The sequence below is a fragment of the Alosa sapidissima genome, chromosome 3 (assembly GCF_018492685.1).
Source record: "Alosa sapidissima isolate fAloSap1 chromosome 3, fAloSap1.pri, whole genome shotgun sequence".
Lineage (NCBI taxonomy): Eukaryota > Metazoa > Chordata > Actinopteri > Clupeiformes > Clupeidae > Alosa > Alosa sapidissima.
Genome location: NC_055959.1, coordinates 8321933 through 8341932, shown reverse-complemented (window position 1 = coordinate 8341932; position 20000 = coordinate 8321933). Strand labels below are relative to the sequence as shown.

General features: G+C 44.1%; 1 pseudogene; it reads right to left on the bottom strand.

Moving 5' to 3' along the window:
• Nucleotides 1–20000, bottom strand: part of LOC121704771 — a 144363-nt pseudogene that overhangs the window by 38058 nt on the left and 86305 nt on the right.

Below are 20000 nucleotides of genomic sequence, written 5' to 3'. Positions count from 1 at the left end.
CTGAGCTCCACATATGGAGAACAGCAGCACCAGCAGTGTGATGACAAACCTCATCCTTATTACAACTCTCCGACTGTCCAACACAGTAGTGGTGATAGTAGTAGTAGTAGCAGCAGTAGCAGTAGTACCAGCAGTAGTAGTAGTAGTAGTAGTAGTAGCAGAAATAGTAGTAGTAGTAGTAGTAGTAGTAGTAGTAGCAGCAGTAGCAGAAGTAGTAGTAGTAGTAGTAGTAGCAGTAGTAGTAGCAGTAGTAGCAGCAATAATAGTAGTAGCAGCAGTAGCAGAAATAGTAGTAGTAGTAGTAGTAGTAGTAGTAGTAGTAGTAGTAGTAGTAGCAGTAGCAGCAGTAGCAGAAGTAGTAGCAGTAGTAGCAGCAATAGTAGTAGTAGCAGCAGTAGCAGAAATAGTAGTAGTAGTAGTAGTAGTAGTAGTAGTAGCAGTAGTAGCAGAAGTAGTAGTAGTAGTAGTAGTAGCAGTAGTAGTAGCAGTAGTAGTAGTAGCAGTAGCAGCAGTAGCAGAAGTAGTAGTAGTAGCAGCTTGGTGAGTGTCCCTCCTGAAGTACTACCAATTATATGCATCAGTTTCTCGTTATGTCACTTTTGGGGTTAAATAAAGTCCAGGGACACTGATCAGATTTAGAAATTGTAGATATTCTCTTCCAGCACATATCTGTATATTCTGTTATCATCGTTGTGGGAAACAGCACAGGTGTGTGTGTGTGTGTGTGCCTTCACTATCTTTCTACATAGTTTACTGTTGATAAACAATAAGCAACATTAAGATGCTGAAGTGAAGACCAGAGTTGAACAGCTGTTTCCAGAAAGCAGTCACGTTATTTTATTTACCCTCATTTAGAGGAGGGAGGGAGAGAGAGAGAGAGAGAGAAAGAGAGAGCACATGAAAACTAGTGCCCTTCACTAAATGTTCTGTTAACTTATCTACATAATGCAATTAAAAATGAATGGCATATAGCACTTTGTTTTTCATTCATGGTTCGGGTTGACCATATGCCATGCCAAAAATATTCTACCAGACAACTGGAAATATAATCCTTTGATCAACAAATGTTTTTCTTTAGGCCTGATCCCATAAATGCATGTCCCCAGTCAAACTGTCCTGACCCCAAGAACGGAGGAGCAAAGAGAGGATAGTTTTTGGCTTACTGGACAGGGTATCTGCACATTTTCCAAGTGCAAATTTAAAGACTTTTAAGACCTTTTCAAGACATCTAAATGAAAACATTAAGACTATACCACGGCAAAAAGATATATACACGACTGTTTAATCAATAGTTTTTTTTCTTTTTCTAATTTTAACCCCCACCCCATTTTGGATGTCTACAGAAGTTACCAAATATATTTTGGCGAAAGAAAAATAATTGTGTGTGAATTACCTTCACTATAAATGCCCAATTTTAGGGTCTGGGTTGCTTGCTTTTGAAGCTGGCTGTACATATTTGGTTGTGCTTACTGGCTGGGGCTGACTGTTCTTCACCTGTGTCTGTAGTAGCCTAGGCTACTTGCCAAAGACATGTGCACTGGACTGGATTCCCTTCAATATTTTTTCAAAGTTAGACTAAGCTATTTAAATATTTTAATAGGCCTACTTTATATCATTTACTATGTGTATCTATTGTCCCATATGCATCACAGCAAATTAAAGTTAAACCACTACTTTACATTTTGCATACCAGCTTGACTGAAACATTGTAAAACCATTGACTTGTTTTAAATTAATTAAGAGACAGGTCCTCCTCGCATGATCCTGCTGAAAACTGCTGGTTTCATCTCAAGCACGCACGTATTATGAACGCACGTTTTTTATTTATGTAGCCAGTCGCCGACATTCAAAAAATAGGCGGTTATATTTCACAACTTTTGCAAAGTAGGCCTACTGGGAAACGCTGGCAAGCAAGCTGCTGGCAGATATTACAGGTATTATAACTTAGACATATATTTTCTTCCCTAGGCTAGGCCAGCAACACACGCTGGAAAGATGCAAACAGATCAACTTAACATGTACAGTATTTCCTCCTGATTGCGAAAACGCTCGTTTTCTTTTTCTGTCAGTCCGTGGTTCCTTCATAAATTGCGCAGCAAAATATCAGACGAGTGACAGAATTTCAGAATTCAATAATTTGACCAGCAGTCTTCGCGTCTATAGTTTGTGAAATGATGCTGCGTCCGAGCAAAGATTCTAGATGCCAAGTGCAACTCCAAAAAGGAGGACAAATGAGCGTCTGGTTTGAAGCTGCGCCGGACGCCAGACAGGGCTTTTAAAATCCATATGTCCGGCTTAAATTCGAACGTGTGGCCAACCTATCGCTGGTTTAACTGGTTTACCAACTCTTTCTCCCGCTCATTCTACCGCTCACGTAGGTTACCTGCCTATCTCTCAGGCCTCGGCTACACCACAAAAACGTCAGGCATATTTGTACATACTGTATTATTACCGTTTTCATACACGTGAAAAACATCTTCACTCTCCACTACACTTCCTCCCGTAGTCACTTATACAATACATTATTGCGTTTTAAATTCACGAAACCGGATGGAGACATCACTCGCTCTCTTGCACTCGCTGGCGGTCCCATACGCAAATTTAATACCTCCCTTTCGAAAATTCAAGACATCCCAGACAATTTAAGACTTTTTTAGGCCTTAAAAACCGAAAGTTATATTTAAGACTTTTTAAGACTTTTTAAGGATCCGCGGGAACCCTGCTGGACCTTGCAAAATGTTAATGGGTGACCCCTGTTTTAGATTATAATTCACGCAAGAGCAACATATGAGCAAAAGCAGACCATGTCATCATCATCATCAGATATGTTCTCCTACCATGGCTAAAAAATCTATTTGCCACAGCAAAAGTTAAAAAACATCAAATTCAGGCAATCAGAAGAGAATGTCAGGGGTTGTCAGGACTCATTTGGGTATATTATTATTATATTAATATTATTATTTTAGTAATATCGTATTAATTGTATTGATTTTTGTTGCGTTGATATGCACTGCTGCCCAGACGGTGTGTGGACTGCGCTGCGGGCGGCTGGGTCCGGGAGCGGCTCAGGAAGAAGTTGAGAGGGTTGAGGACACAGTAGGACACAGGCCCTTCCTTGGGGCTCAGATACAATCTGATAGCTAATGAATAATCATGCAAGCTGTTGTGTAATGTCATTGTGAAATCACATGCAGCAGCCACACTCGAGAGTGCAGTGACACAGTGTCAGAGAGGGATACCACAAACGCTAACAAGAAGAACATGGAACAACATGGCATTTCTGGACAGGTCTAGTTGTGAGAGAAAACCCATTTCAAGCAAAGGGAGATTCATCTGATAAAATCCCAGAGATGTCTAACATAGGAATATAAGAGAGGCAACATCCCATCATACCATCTATCTATAAAGCAAGAAGCTTCTGTGTGTTTGTGTGTCTGTGGCACGCATATCTCGCTGACCGTTTGTCAGACTGACCTAAGATTTTGTATGTGGCTCGCGCGTGGCACAAAGGTGTGCACTCTCGATTTTGAAGATTTTTGAATGCATATTTTAAAATATGCTTATTTATGTAGGACGTTTATCGCTGCACTGCACTGTTTCCAAGGGGACCAGTTTCAGGGGAACTCCACCCCATGGATCGTGTACTGACAGGTCTCACTTTGATGAGTCAGTCGCAATTTAAAAAACGGATTAGGCCTATTCGGGAACCGCTTGTGGGTTAAGATGCAAGATGATGATCATGTCTGACTCTGACCTCAACAATAAAGACTCCCTGTATGCAGTTTGTAGTGACCACTCAAAATAAAAGTATGTGCAATAAACTGACGCTTCGAATAGCCCAGGCTACTTTGGACTTGAGACTTTGACTAAAAAAACGATAATTCCGACTGCAAGGTCCCAAATTAAAACGAGCGATAGGCTAATGCCACATAGCTAGACAACAACAAGTGGCAGACTGAGCGACGTCAAATGCTAAAGACTGTTTTTGAGTCAAATTTCAAACAATGATGATCATTCCACAAAATGGTTTGTCTTCAGTATTAAGAAGTTATTCAGTAAGCTTAATACACATTTAGCCTTAACTCAAAACAGTTGTTAGGCTTATGTCATTCTGATCTGTAGAAATGTCACATGCAGCCATGCCTAAATTTATTACACATTAGAGGCCACCTAATATATTATAATATTCAATGAACGATGTCGAAATTAACATTTTTAAACAATAATGGGGTGTTTTCAGATTATTTAGTTTGTGGTAGAATTGTTGTATAAAAGCAATATAGCACTCGTGATCGTGTGATTGGTCATGGATATTCCCACGGCTGTTGTTGCCTGTGCCACTCGGCCTCCGGCCTCGTGGCTACGGCCGAACAACACCCTGTGGGAATATCCATGACCAACCCCACTCTCACTCGTGCTATATTGCTTAAGTATTCATTATTAAATGCTTAGCTGGAATGATATTTCCCTATCATCCTATTTTTAAAGTAGGCATACTTGTGGGCATGTAATTGGGCTACGGGTTTTCTTCAGGAATGGCATGTTCGAACGGGCACTGCACTAGTGCAGGCTAAAAGAAATAAGATATGGTAATACTAGATAGTGACCAAGGACAATGTAAAATCTGACAACAATTTGGATGTTTGTTGTGGTAATATGGTGGCAGCATGGGGCGTAAGCTAACTGGTTAATTTGTTTTGTGTTTGCGATGGGGCCTAAGCTAACTGGCTAAGCTAACTGGCTAATTTGTTTTGTGTAACTTCTTTTGTTGGTGATGGGCTGTGCCTAGGTTGATGGTTGGTTGGCCAAGGTTTTTATGGCTATGGTGCAGTCCACATCAACGGGACAGACCAACCTAGCCAACCTTCACCATGCCTGGGCTGGTTAAGAGTATTTTGGGTATTGGATATTTCAATGTGGTAATATGGAGGCAGCATGGAGGGGAGTGTCTCCAGGATGCTGGTTTCACTGTTAAGCCTTCATGAGGTGTCATGGGCCTAACTTAACGAAACATCGGTGAATGAGGGTGCCCACTTGATAACCCCAATGACATGCCGCATACTATATACTGCTGTTGGATGGGCCATTTGTATTGTGTTTGTGACCATTTGTTGGCGGATTTGTGGGTAATATGCTTTTTTAAAGTTAAACTTGAGCAGGGGCTTCTGAATGTGTTTTTACCTTGGATTTTGGCACAAGGGATTTTAACATCTAATCCTGTGTATCAATGCAATGCTTAAGTATTCATTATTGAATGCTTAGCTGGAACAATGTTTCCCTATCATCCTATTTTTAAAGCAGGCATACCTGTGGGCATGTAATTGGGCTACGGGTTTTCTTCAGGAATGGCATGTTCGAACGGGCACTGCACTAGTGCAGGCTAAAAGAAATAAGATATGGTAATACTAGATAGTGACCAAGGACAATGTAAAATCTGACAACAAGCAATGTTCTCGTGCATTAATTATAGCCATCATGTTGCTTGAGGGAGCACTGATCAGATTAATCAATGTAAGTGCTTAAAGGGAAACTCCAGTCTAACAACAACCTAGGGTCTATTTTTGGATAACAAAGAGTGTACATTTTTGTTTGGGACCACACCGGAATATGCATTTACAACTGAATAGCATAACGCATAGCCTTTAGGGGCAACTTGGCAACGTCAAAGTAAATCGCTTTTTGAACTAGGCTTAAAAAAACATTAAACGTCAATGCTACGATAGAGAGGGTCTTGCAGAACACCTGAAGTATTTTCACCTTGTAACGAAATTGCAATTGTAACCAAAGAGTATAAAACATGACTGTTTGTGCTGTCAGTGCATTAACTTGCTGTTCTTCAGGTCAACACTATCTCATGAGGAGAGAGTCTGAACAAGTCAATTACTGAGCTCTCCAACTTTTGAGTCCATTGACAGTCACTTGTGCCGCATTTGGTAATCGACATATAGGCCTACAAACTTTCTCGGCACAAGATGGCAGTGACCTTTGCACTTGGCTGGTCATTCAAATTATGACCATTTTGACAATGAGTGTTATAAGGCTCAGCTGATCGCATTTTGTCTGGTGTCGCTTATCATCAATCTCTTTTGAATTTTGATCTCGTTCTGTTTAGCATCACCGCCGTCGCGCCTGATAAGCTCAAATGTCCAACTCTGCCCATGACTGGGTGGTCCTGATGCGCCATAATGGACACTCGAGCAGCTCTTTAGTGGGCAGCAGCAGGGATTGGAGGGTGTTACTGCCCAGCCAGGCCCAGCATGGGGCTGTGCCCATGAAATATGATGTGCTTACACACACGGGCAGAGGCACAGACTCTGAACGCTGCCCAATCAGGATAAATCACACACACAAATAAACACAATCCATCTCCCTCTTTCTCTCCTTCACACACACGCACGCGCGCACACACACACACACACACGCACACACACACACACGCACACACACACGCACACACACACACACGCACACACACACACGCGCGCACACACACATCCCCATGCAGAAACAAAGCTGTTCTCCAGCCATTGTCAGATAAGGTGCAGATTTGAGCGGTTCACGATGGGGAAGCTGGCTTGACGCTCCAGTGATTGGGGGACAGATTTGAACTCTGCTCACTCTGACAGAGAGCCTCAGGGCAAGCCACACAAAAGAGATGGAGAAAGAGAGAATGAGAGAGAATGAGAGAGAGAGACTGAATGAGAGAGAGAAAGAGAGAAAATGAGAGAGAGAGAGAGAGAGAGAATGAGAGAGAAAGAGAACACCATAGGGAGCAGGGGACAGAAGGAGAGGGAGACAAAAAAGAAAGAAATACCAGAGAGAGAGAGAGAGAAAGAGATACAGAGAACCACAGAGAGAGATTGGCAGACGTCAAGCAATTCAGCAGCATATTCTCCATAATCGAGAAATCTGGGAAAACATCTGTTATCGGGCTGCCTTCCAGACACACACTCATACAAACACGCACACACACACACACACACACACACACAGAGAGAGAGAGAGAGAGAAAGAAAGAGAGAGAGAGAGAGAGAGAGAGAGAGAGAAATACAGAGAGAGAAGGAAAGAGAGAGAGAGTGAGAGAAACCTTGAACATGAGAGAAATAGGATCTGCTTGAAGTGCTAGTAGCATGTTGAAGCTGGCTTCACACTAATCATTGGCTGTGTGTGTGTGTGTGTGTGTGTGTGTGTATATATCTATGTGTGTGTTCCTGTGACAATGTGCGTGATAACTGAGTCACAAGGCAGTGTTGCCGCACGACACAGCTGGAGACCACAAACACACGCGGCTCTAAAAGATGGGAAAATAAAAACAGCAACGCGGCTGCTGCCTCCTCAAGATCACGACGACAATCACGACGGCAGACCTTCATGTGCGAAGGAAACTTTCTCGCAAACAAGCTCTAGAAAGTTCGGCTCTTCAACCCTCAACCCTCCGCCCACCCCCCTCCCCCCACATACACACACACCTTTACATTACCACCTCAACTCTCTCCTTCGAGCTGTCTTTTTTCCTCTAAAAATATGCGGCTATGGAAATGAGCATGGAAGTGAAGCGCCTTGACTTTGTGCTGCTTTTAAAGCACTGCCCAGATGGAGGCAGGGTGACTGGCGGTGGAGAGAGTTGTGCAGTCAGCGTCGACTTCACAGAGGCCACCATCTGCTCTGCCGAAACACACACACACACACACACATACACTCACACACACAGGCGCCTCTCGCCTCTTCCTCACCACAGGAACAAGGGCGGAGTGGCTCGGAGACATACCGGCGAGGCTCCCGTTAGCGGCTGATTGCCGGTTTCTGCCAATTCCAAAGAAAAAAGAAAAAGAAAGGACCCCAAAAGACTGAAGAGAGGTTTTTCTTCAGCAGCAGAGTGTGTGTGCCCACATGTCACATGTGACATCTTCTGTCATGTCCGGAAAAACTCAAAGGCATTTTTTTTTTGGGGGGGGGGGGATTTTACCCCCAAAAACAGGGCAAGAGAGATAGACATCTCTCTCCCAATCCAAATACACTGTAGGGCTGTCTATCAGTATTCTGGAGTCGAGTTCAGATTTGTATCGGCAACTCACTTGAATGTGCCCCCCTCTGAATTAGCACTGGAGTCACTGGAAAAGCGCTAAAGGGCTAGCTTCTCTAATCATGCTCATATTACTCCTACTCTCTCCCCTCTGCACAACCTTCCTTTAGGGTCTGTTTTGCACTTGAGGGGCTAATGAACGGGGGGCTGGGGAGGACATTGTGTTTGTGACGGTGGCGATAGCATCAGCCGAGGACTCCAGCTAATAACTCTGACACAGGTCCCTAGCTCTTACGTCAACATATCAATATCATTTGAAATGCCTGTTGCTATGGAAACTGTGAGCAGCTGGAACATGCGCCTATTTAGACAATGCCCACTCGCTCTCTCTCTCTCTCTCTACAGCTTTTTTTCCTCTTCCCCCCCTTCCTTCCTCCCTCTCTCCCCCTGATCTTTCTCTCTCTTTTTCACACTCTCTCTCTCTCTCTCTCTCTCTCTCTCTCTCTTCCAGAAATTTGGGACACAGAGAGTGACCTTGTCTGTGAGGAGATTACCTGCCATACATTCATAAAACCGTCCTGAGCCTTTCTGACGACACTAAAGCAAAATAAATGAAGAAATCAAACGAGGGAGTAAGGAGCAGGGAGATTGAATGTGAGGGAGTGAGGAAGTGAGAGAGAGAGGGAGAGAGAGTGAGAGTGAGGGGGAGATAGATAAATGCATGGTCAAAGCAAGAGGGAATGACAAATTAATCGAGACAGAGAAGAGGAGAGTGGGAGAGCGAATGAAAATGAGACGGCATGAAAGAGAGAAGGGGGAGAAAGGGGTGCATGTGCAAAACAAGAGTGACTGAAACAGGAGAGAGTGAGAGGGAGGAGGGAGAGAGAGATAGAGAGAGGGAGGAGGGAGAGAGATAGAGGAAGAATAATAGAGAGAGAGGAAGGGAGAGAGAGAAAGAGAGGGAGAGAGAGAGGGGGAGAGAGAGAGAGAGAGAGAGAGGGAGAATAATACAGAGAGAGAGAGGAAGGGAGAGAGTGAAAGAGAGGGAGAGAGAGGGGGAGAGAGATAAGAGGGGGTGGGAGGAGAGGCACTACCTTCCCAAAGCTGCCTTTGCCGAGCACCATGAGGAAGTTGAAATCGGAGAGCTTCATGCGGTCGCGGTTGCCATTGCTGTCGAATTTGGAGATGGCATTAGGGTTGGTTTCTTTCTTGGTTCCTGGTCCCACTTTGGCCCTCTATGGAAGCCAAACACACACACATACACACAGACACATTAATGCTCTTAAAAGACAAAAGTAAACCATACACCATGTTATTGCTTTAAGTCTAACACACACAACATCAAAATGTACCTCCCCCCCATTCACACAGAAACACTTATGAGTCTTCGGAGTACACTGTTAAAGTGAAGGAGGTGTGTGTGTGTGTGTGTGTGTGTGTGTGTGTGTGTGTGTGTGTGTGTGTGTGTGTGTGTGTGTGTGTGTGTGTGTGTGTGTGTGTGTGTGTGTGCATATGTGCGTATGTATGTTTGCTCACAAACTGTTTGGATATGCCATGACTTGATGGCAGGAAGTTTCAAGTTTCAAGAGCACAAGCTGGCAAGCTAAGAGCTGCCAAACAGTCCTGTGTGCTGTGTGTGTGCTGTGTGTGTGTGTGTGTGTGTGTGTGTGTGTGTGTGTATGAGCTTGCATCAAGAGCCACACATATTCACCTGATTGGCAACAACATTGGCAGTGTTTATTCACAAGGGAGCAAATGGTAGCAAACTGTCTATTCATGTCACAGAGCTCCAACACTACACACACACACACACAGACACACAAATCTGGCCATAGAGAAGCACACAGACTCTATTACAGATAATGTGCATACACTAACCATACCATCCTAAATCCATTAAATGGCTCTCAATGAACAATTGATAGATAAGGTCATTTAAAATCAAATTAGACTCCAAAGTCAAACAGACAGACACACACACCGCAAGGTAGAAAGTGTGAGAATGAATCTCTACAGACTGTAAGCACAAGTAGGGAAACCCCACAGTTCATCCAGTGCGCGCGCACACACACGCGCACACACACACACACACACACACACACACACACACACACAGTCACACACACAGTCACACACACCTCTCCTTTAACATGAGTTCATCATGTTATCCCTCAGTCTCGTCTCCCTCACGTTCTTTCTGGACGTGCTGGTCTTCCCCGCCCCCTCCCTCCTCCAGCGACTCCACAACTTCTCTGGTTCTCCCTGCGTTTCCTTTACGCTCTCTTTCTGTCACACTTCACCTTCTCATTCGTTCTCCTCTGCTCTCTCTCACCCTCTCTCAATCTCTTTCTCTCTCTCTCACTCCTTGTTCTATCGTTCTTGTTCAGATTTTTGAAGTACATTCAATTTTAATTTCCAAACTGCGGCGGCCATATTGTGAGGCAGGCACAGGGCTCAGTCTAGCATGGAATTCCATTAACCTGCTCCCCGCAGTTCTGTAGCGAACAGACTGGGCTCTCAGCAGACCAGCAGGCTGGACGGCCAACACTTCACACACAACACACACACACACACACACTCTGTCTCTCTCCTTCTCTTTATTTCTCTCTCACTCTCTCATACACACTGAAACTCAAACACACAGAGTCCCAATTCAAGGTCAATCTCAGCTTATACCCCCAGAGACACACACACACACACACACACACACACACACACACACAGGCAAAGGACACAGAGAAAGCCTCCGGGGAATACCATCTGAGGCTTTTCCATGCAAATAGACACTCACGCCTCGACGTGCTGCTACAACAGAGACAGGACTGGGCCATAATAAGGTTGATGATGAGTTCTGCCACATTTTGCTTGCTGCATGCCTCACACATAGGTCCACACATACAAAACACTCTCTAAATCCTTGCACACACCCAGACACACACACAGGTCCACACATACAAAACACTCTCTAAATCCTTGCACACACCCAGACACACACACAAACACAAACACACTTTCTCGCTCAAACACACAAGCACAAACACAAACACACACACGCACACACACGCGCACGCGCGCGCACACGCACGTAAATGTCTCCCAGTAGCCCACCCCCCCCACCCACCCACCCCAGGTGCTTTGTGCAGATCGATCGTATTTGTGAGTGAGTGGGTGAGCAAGTGGATGAGAAAGAGAGAGTATGTGTGTGTGTGTGTGTGTGTGAGTGAGAGAGAGAGAGTGTGTGAGAGAGAGAGAGAAAGAGAGAGGGAGTATGAGTGTGTGAGGGTATGTGAGGTTGTATGTGTGTGTATGCTAGTGTGCCTCTTAGGCTCTGATTAGTTTCACAGCAGTCTGGGAGGCTTCAACAGCACACACACACACACACACACACACACACACACACGCACACACAGCCCATGCAAAGACCTATTATTTGTGTGTGTGTGTGTGTGTGTGCGTGTGTGTGTGCGTGTGTGTGTGTGTGTGTGTGTGTGTGTGTGTGTGTGTGTGTGTGTGTGTGTGTGTGTGTGTGTGAATGCCTGCAAGTGCATGCCAGTGCACGCATGCATGGATGGATGAATGTATGTGCATACAATTGGCCTCCACTGAGGCCAACATTAATAATTTCCTCAGCCTTTGCAAGCATGTCGCTATCTGCTTGTATTTCAGCATGTATGCTAAAACACCACTACCGTCTGAGCAAGCAAGGCATAAACGCACACTCGTCACTTTTCATACGGGCTACACTCCACATTAATATTAGCTCTCTCTGTGTGTGTGTGTGTGTGTGTGTGTGTGAGAGAGAGAGAGAGAGAGGCATGATAGAGGGAGCGAGTGAGACGGAAAAACGAGAGTGTGTGAGAGTGTATGTGTGTGAGAAGAAAACAGAGGGTGGAAGGAAGAGAGGGAGATTGCATTAGAGATAGAAAGAGAGAGAGAGAGTGTGAAACAGAGGGAGAGAGGGAGAGAGGGGGAGAGAGGGAGAGGGAGAGGGAGAGAGAGAGAGAGAGAGAGAGAGAGAGAGAGAGAGAGAATTTGAATTTATAAAAACCTTTATTACAAATAGCTAAAAGACATACACAGTCATCTCAAAGATGAATGATTAAAAAATAAATAAATAAATAAATAGAAGACACATCTAGTTATGTATGTTAAACAGCAGGCACAGGAACGTCTAACAAGGTATTAAATTGCACTTTATCCTCTACAACCATACACAGAGCATTTTCCTGACACCATATAATCTCAAAGGTTTCAAGATCACTCATTTCCTTGTAGAAACCAAAATCAATTAAAATCCTTGATCTCACCAAGATTGCAAATACCATTAAAAGATCAGATCTTGAGTTATGCTCAACCTTATTCCTCCTGCTAACATATATAGACATCTTAGCCTGTCCAATGATAAAATTCAACAACTGACATTTGTGCCTTCGCTTCTGTACATAATTAAAACCAAAAATAAATGTTTCCATTGAAAAACTTTCATTGAAGTAAGTGAACAGTTTCTGTAAAATGGAAAATAAAGGCATCAGGCGTGTGCATTGCATAAAAGCGTGAAAAACAGTTTCCCTGTCATTGCAAAACGGGCACTCATGCCTCACATCAGAGTTCAAAACACAAACAAAAGAATTTACAGCAACTGCACCATATAAAATCCTCCATTGTAAATCCCCCACCTTTTTAATTAATGGTGACTTGTAAAAGGATCTCCAGTGTGGTTTGACATCCTGTTCTACATGTAGAACAGCACGCCAAGGTGTGTCAACTCTAGACTCCAAACACCTCCTATTCAGAGATTTTACACAAAGATTGTAAAGTGCCTTTCCAGAGGCGCGATTTGGACCCAGAAAAACAAAATCTTCAACCTTCAAAAAGACATTACAAAATCCAGAGGACACACTAAAACATGGAACAGGATCACATTCATTTAGCATAACTAAACCCCTGGCATACTGATCCAACATTGCTAGACTAGCATCTGTGAAGTGGGACCGCAATTCCAAGAGGAATTTGTTAACTATACGGATGGATCTCATTTTCATGTGTTCGGCCACTCCTTCAGCATTCTCAAAACCTGGCCCAGCTAAAGGCAGGAGGTCCTTCAAAGTGATGACCTGCGCTTTGCAAAACATCCCACTAAAAGCAGGAAAATGCTTCTCATGCGTAAGATCCAAACATGAACCATATATCAATGGCTCTTGCAAAAGCCAAAAGAGAGAACTTGTATTCTGAGGTCTCCATACTTTCAAAAGACCCCATACTTTAAACGTATTGCGATAAAACACAGGGAGCTTGTTTAAGTTCATTAAGGCAGGATTCATCCAGAAGAGGGTCCTATCCAGACCCAAGCCTTCAAAAGTTCTTAGGATGGCACAAGCCACAGCCTTCCAACTGGAATTTACAGGTCCATCCAAAAGTCTCTGTATGAACTGAAGACGAAAGGCTGCTGCCCTACTCTGCAGGTGGACCAATCCTTGTCCACCCTCATCCTTGGATAAAAAAAGCACGCCTTGTTGGACCCAGTGTAGACCATCCCAAAAGAAATCAACCAGAATAGATTGTATTTTAGATAAAACATGTGCTGGAGGGTCTATACATGCAAGTCTGTGCCAAAGGGATGAAGCCACCAGGTTGTTAATTATTAGAACACGGCCCCTATAGGACAATTTTTTAATTAAAAAACTCCACTTGCCAAGACGGCCCTTAACCTTCTCAACAATCCCCTCAAAATTCCTTAGAACAAAGTTATCGTCTCCAAGAAACACACCCAAATATTTAAACCCGTCCCTAGACCAGGTTAACCCACCTGGGAGGCACGGTGTGCCATCAGGCCATTTTCCAGCCAACAGGGCCACACTTTTTCCCCAATTAACTCTGGCAGATGATAACCGATTAAAATCAGTAAAAACATTTAACATGGTGTCCACATCCCTTTGGCTTTCAATCAGAATAGCTACATCATCCGCATAAGCTGATAGCTTCAAAGAGATGTTACACTCAGGAAGAGTTACACCCTTTAGTTTGGCTCTTAACTGTACTAACAGGGGCTCAAAGGCTAAGGAGTATAGCATTCCAGAGAGGGGGCATCCTTGTCTAATTCCCCTAAAAACCTTGAAAGGAGCACACAAGTCACCATTAATTTTCAGAATACTTTCATTGTCACAGTATAGAGCTCTAATTTTCTTTATAAAAACAGGATTAAAGCCAAAAGCAGTCAAGACGCTCCATAAATAATTATGTTCAACTCTATCAAAAGCTTTTTCCTGATCAACAGAAACAAGGCCAAAGTCCAAATGTAAAAGTTTACCAATTTCCAAAACGTCTCTAATAAAGGAAATATTATCACAAATAAGCCTGCCCGGCACACAGTAGGTCTGGTCAGGTGCAATGACTTCCCCTAAAACTTCACTGAGTCTATTAGCAAGAACCTTAGAGAGCAGCCGATATTCCGCACATAGAACAGACACGGGTCTCCATGACCTGATATCCTTCAAATCTCCCTTCTTCGGTAACAGAGTAAGAACTGCTCTGCGACAACTGAGTGGCAGCTGCCCCTTGGCCAAGCTGTTCCTCAAAACGACCAGTAGGTCTGCGCCTACTTCTGTCCAGAAAGACTTATAAAAGTCAACCGGCAGACCATCGATCCCCGGTGCCTTGCCACACTCCATACCATGGAGGGCCTTTTCCAACTCAGCCAGGGTAATCACCCTTCCAAGGTCGCAATTAGCTTCTCTAGATACCTTAGGAAGATTTGTCAAAAAAGGACTGTCAAGGGCCTGTTTATAGGAGATTTCACTCCTATACAAAACCTTGTAGAAATCAACTGCTCTCTCACGAATTTGTTTATCGTCAGATAAGAGGGCTCCAGTTTCTGAAACCAAAGCATGTATAAGCCGTTTTTGGCCATTTTTCTTTTCCAGATTAAAAAAGAATTTGGAAGGTGCATCCATTAATTCTGCACACTGGAAGCGAGACCTGACCAGAGCTCCTTGTGCTTTAATGCCCAGCAAGTTGGCCAAACAATTCTTTTTTATTTTCAAATTTTCCATATATAACTGATTACCTGTACTTTCAGCTAAACCTTGGAGCTCCAGTATCTCATTTTCCAACAATTTCATGCGTTGAGCTATATCTCTTGTGACACAGGAAGTATACTGCTGACACAACTGTTTTATCTGGGCCTTTCCAAAATCCCACCACTGTTGCACAGACTGAAAAGACTGCTTTGTGGATCTAAAATCCTTCCAGAAAAACTTGAAAACATCCCTAAACTTACCATCATTCAAAAGACTAGTGTTAAAGTGCCAGTATGCGCTCTTATATCTGGTGGCACTAACAAAAAAATTACAAAGCACCATACTATGATCGGAAAAACCTACTGGCAGGATGAGACAGCTTCTAAAAAAACTGAACTGATGCTTAAAGGTATAGAACCTGTCTAATCTTGCCAGAGATAATATGTTATTATTTGAGTGGACCCATGTGTACTGTTTCTGCTTTATATGAAAGTTCCTCCATAAATCAGAAAGGTCGTGGGACTTCATTATCTCAATGAGCCTTCTACGTGATGGCATATGAGGCTCTACATGATTCCTATCAATAGCTAGCTCAGTACAGTTGAAATCCCCACCAAGAAGTAAACACTCCCCAGAATCACAATTCTTTAACAGATCATCCAGGATACTTAAGAAAATCATTCTCTCCCTCCCAACCGTTGGGGCATAGACACACACAAAAACAAAAAAAGTATTTTCATATTGAGCTCTGACTCTCAAGAGTCTACCTTTAACAATTTCATCAACCTCATATGAACAGGGGATACAGCTACCTGAAAAAAGAATAGCAACACCACCACTAGTTGAGGTATTATGACTTAAGATCGATAACCCCCCAAATTCCAAAGCCCAATCAGAGCTATTGCTTGCGTCAGTATGGGTTTCCTGCGCAAAGACAACATCAATAGCTTTTTCTTTAATTGTTTCAAAAAGCATCGCCCTCTTTGTGCGGTCTCTTGCTCCATTCAAATTAAGCGAAGCAATTTGAAACCCACTCATAAGTATAAAGGAAAAAGTGCAAAAAAAGAACATATTCATTGGGAATTAACAGGGGCTGGGGTGGACTGGCTATCAGCGTTCAACAGAGCTCTAAGTTTTGTGAGAAATTTATTCAAACGGTAGACCTCCTGCCTAGTAAAGCTACCTTCGGCCATATACAGCTTCGTTTTAGCGATGAACTGTTCAACATCGGGAAAGTATTCATCAACTTGAACACACCTAGCATTTTTAGTCTGCTTCAGAAACGTTTTTAAGTCATCCACAGTGTACTCGCGCCCTATGTAGCCGCTTTGGGGAAGACTGCACCTTAGGCTGCAATCAGAAAATTCCCCCTCGCTCTCTGCATCAGTAGAATTAACGTCAACAACCAGATCTTTCTTTTTTACCTTTCTATGAGACTCAGCTCGAGCCCTTTCCCTCTTCAGACCTTTTGGAACTTTAAAGGGAACTTCCTCTGTTTCCAAGATCTGACTATCCTCCCCGCAAGCGTCCTCCGAAAGATCTAGTACGTTGGAATTCGGCGAGTTATCAGTATGCATAACATTATATTCTGGAGCTTCAGCCTCGGCCCCCTCTTCCCCGTTCCTTACTGTCTCATCAGACACATCCTGATCTGATGGTCTAACTTCAGGTGCATCGGCATTAGAAGAACCTTCCCCTGGTGACTGATCACCATCCACCCCAGCCTCTCCACCATTTGTGGGCCCCTCATCACTGGCAGACTGTCCCTCCCCAGTATTCTCATTTTGACCATTGACATTGGCGGTAGTATTGGGGCACTTTTCTGGACAGGCACGCACTAGGTGACCCGTCAAACCACAACCAAAACATCTCATCAGATTACTTGTGACATATATGACATAATTGAAATCGTCGACCTGGATATTCAAAGTCAAATCAAGATCATCTGTGTTGTTGTTTAAAACCATGTAAACATATCGCCTAAAAGATACCACATGCTTTAAAAGTGGAGACTTCGTGGAAATGGCGATCTTCTTGATCGGGGAAACTAATTTGCCATAGCGGGATAGAGACTGGACAAGAATGTCATCACTAATGAAAGGTGGTATGTTTGAAATGATTACTTTCCTAGATGGGGTAGACAAAGGGAGTACTGAGTTAAAAATACCATCAATTTCTACTCCGCGTTCAACCACTAAGTTGGCCAACTCCACGGACTCAAGGAACAAAACGATTGCTTGATTCATACGAGCAGCAGACAAAACTTTGTCATGCCCAACCATTTCACCTACTGCCAGGCTACACTCTTCTACGCTGGCGGTAGAGGATATCTTTATACCATGCCGCCGCGTGAGACAAACAAACTTTCCCCTAGTGTTACCTGAGGCAGCCATACTCCAAACCAGGAGCTGACGCCCAGGTAAAACCACAAAAACACACGCACTCCACTAACCCCTAACCCTACCAACCCAAAAACATACAAGACAAACAAACAACAAAGGAAAAAAATAATAAAAAACAGAAAAAGTAAGAAAGAGAAAACAGGTAAGAAAAGGCACAGCGGCCTCACTCACACAACGCTCACTCACAGACGCTCCGGCTCCGCCCACTCACTCAGTCCATGCGCAGAGAGAGAGAGAGAGAGAGAGAGAGAGAGAGAGAGAGAGAGAGGGGGGTAAATAAAGTGGGAGGAGGTGCAGACGAGTCCTCATATCAGAAGATTTCCCGGGAGCAACGTGGCGTTGCTTTCGGCCTGCTTGGCTGCACTCTCACACACACGCACACACACACACACACAAATATACGCATTCAGTCCCGCACAGCCGCCAGAGTTCATACACACACCCTTTCAGTACCTCATAGCGCAAACACACACAATCTCACACACACACACAGACGTACAGGCACACTCAAAAGGCACACTTATGCACATTTGAATGCAGATACAGTATACAATGGACATTACACCACACACACACACACACACACACACACACACACAAACACAAACACACACAGTAGAGGCGCAGTAACAACGAGAGCGCATGCCTCTTGACTGTTGGAATTGCTGCCAAATGAAAGGTGAGTGGTCACTGGGCAAAGAGATGAGACACATTAGGGAGAGCATACACTCATGAGGAGCCCACAATCAGCAGCTCTCCAGTTCACTGGCCCATCCACAGCCCCATTTCACCTTACTGAGGGTTGGTTTGTGTGTGTGTGTGTGTGTGTGTGTGTGTGTGTGTGTGTGTGTGTGTGTGTGTGTGTATCTGTGTGCACGTGTATGTGTGTGTGCCTTGTGTGGCTAAACACAGACAGAGCTAGAGGCGCCAGACAGACAGAGTGCAAGTGAGCACACAGACTGAAAAAAAGAGAGTGAAAACACCCAGGGAGAGAGATGTCCTGTTTCTGGGCAACGGTCACCATAACAACATGACAATGGCCATAATAACGCAGGGTCATAATAAAGCAGGTACATGTTTTAGTCCCACCCTGACCAGAGCAACACATCTAGTGACGCAGGCTTGTCTCTCCTCTTCTCTCTCTTCTCAAGAAAACTGTGTCTAAATGAGAGACAGGACAGGATTCTCAAAGACAGGATTCCTTTGAGAATCTGTACTCGACTGACACTGTAATACCAGCAAGCTAAGCAAGTAGCCTACCTAGTACCTAGTCATTCAATGTGCTTTACATAAACATCAGCAGTGCGTTCCTGGGTCAAATCACAAAGGCCTTTGACCAGGATTCAAGAATTGCATAATTTGCAGCTCGACAGCATCTTTAGTACAGGCCTCTGTCCATCAGTGGTCCCAGGATCGATGAGAATGGTGGGAAGGACAGGACGGTCAGGTCTACACACCAGCATGCCAGACGAGTGCAGAGTGGGTTTGTTTACATGGAGCCGAGGCCTGAACTCCCACTGGTCCTTCGATGACCGTCAACTAGCCAATACGATATAATATTCCGAAAGTTGAATGTGGAGCCTTTCTGAGCTGTCATGATCTATTAAGTTGGACTGTATGTTCTGGACCATTAAAATGCCACTGCCCACAAAATATGACATTTAACATTTGTTTATTCACTAAGAATATGCTTAGGTCTGAAGGGACACACAATACAAAGAGTGCATGTATTAGCATATGTATAACATATGCTCCATAGGAACTAAAGCCATGACTCACTTTTAGCATTTGCAGGGCCTAGCCTCACCAGATGAGCTGGAGGCACAAGCAAAAACAAACACCAAGTTGCACACACACACACACACACACACACACACACACACACACACACGCACGCCCACACACACTAATACACACACACGCACACTCACACTCACACTCACTCACATACGCGCACACACGCACGCACGCACGCACACACACACACAGAGTAGAGCAGCACCTCGGCCCTCCGGCTCTCACATGACCTTCTCCTGACCCCGCCCACCAAGCACCCAGGGCAGAGCGCATCGCCACGGCAACAGAAGCCCAGAGCATGGCGGTGTCACCTACAAAGAGCCAGAGTGTCTGAGTCACGTCTAAAACGGCTCTGAGCTCCCCAAGATAGGCAAACAACTTTATGAGACAATCAGCACCGGCTCTCCCTAATGTTAGCATCACAGTGCCACAAGCAGCGTGACACACAGAGGCCATTTTAAAGATATTCGCGCTACAATCTTCCCTCTCCAATTGAGTTTAGAATTGACTCATTACAGCATGACATGTATGGTGGCCAATATGGTCAATAATTTCATACCCGTTGGTATAAATACTTATCTAAACAGACTTATCCAACATCTGGCATCGGATTACACACCATGTCAGAGGCTTTCAAACATGTCTGATGCTACTGGTCTACCAACAGTATTCTATTGCAGCAGCACTATATCAAAGGCCCAGGAAAAGAAAAGTAACTGGACTTTTATAAGTAAAAGGGCTATAAGAGCCAGCAGTCCATTT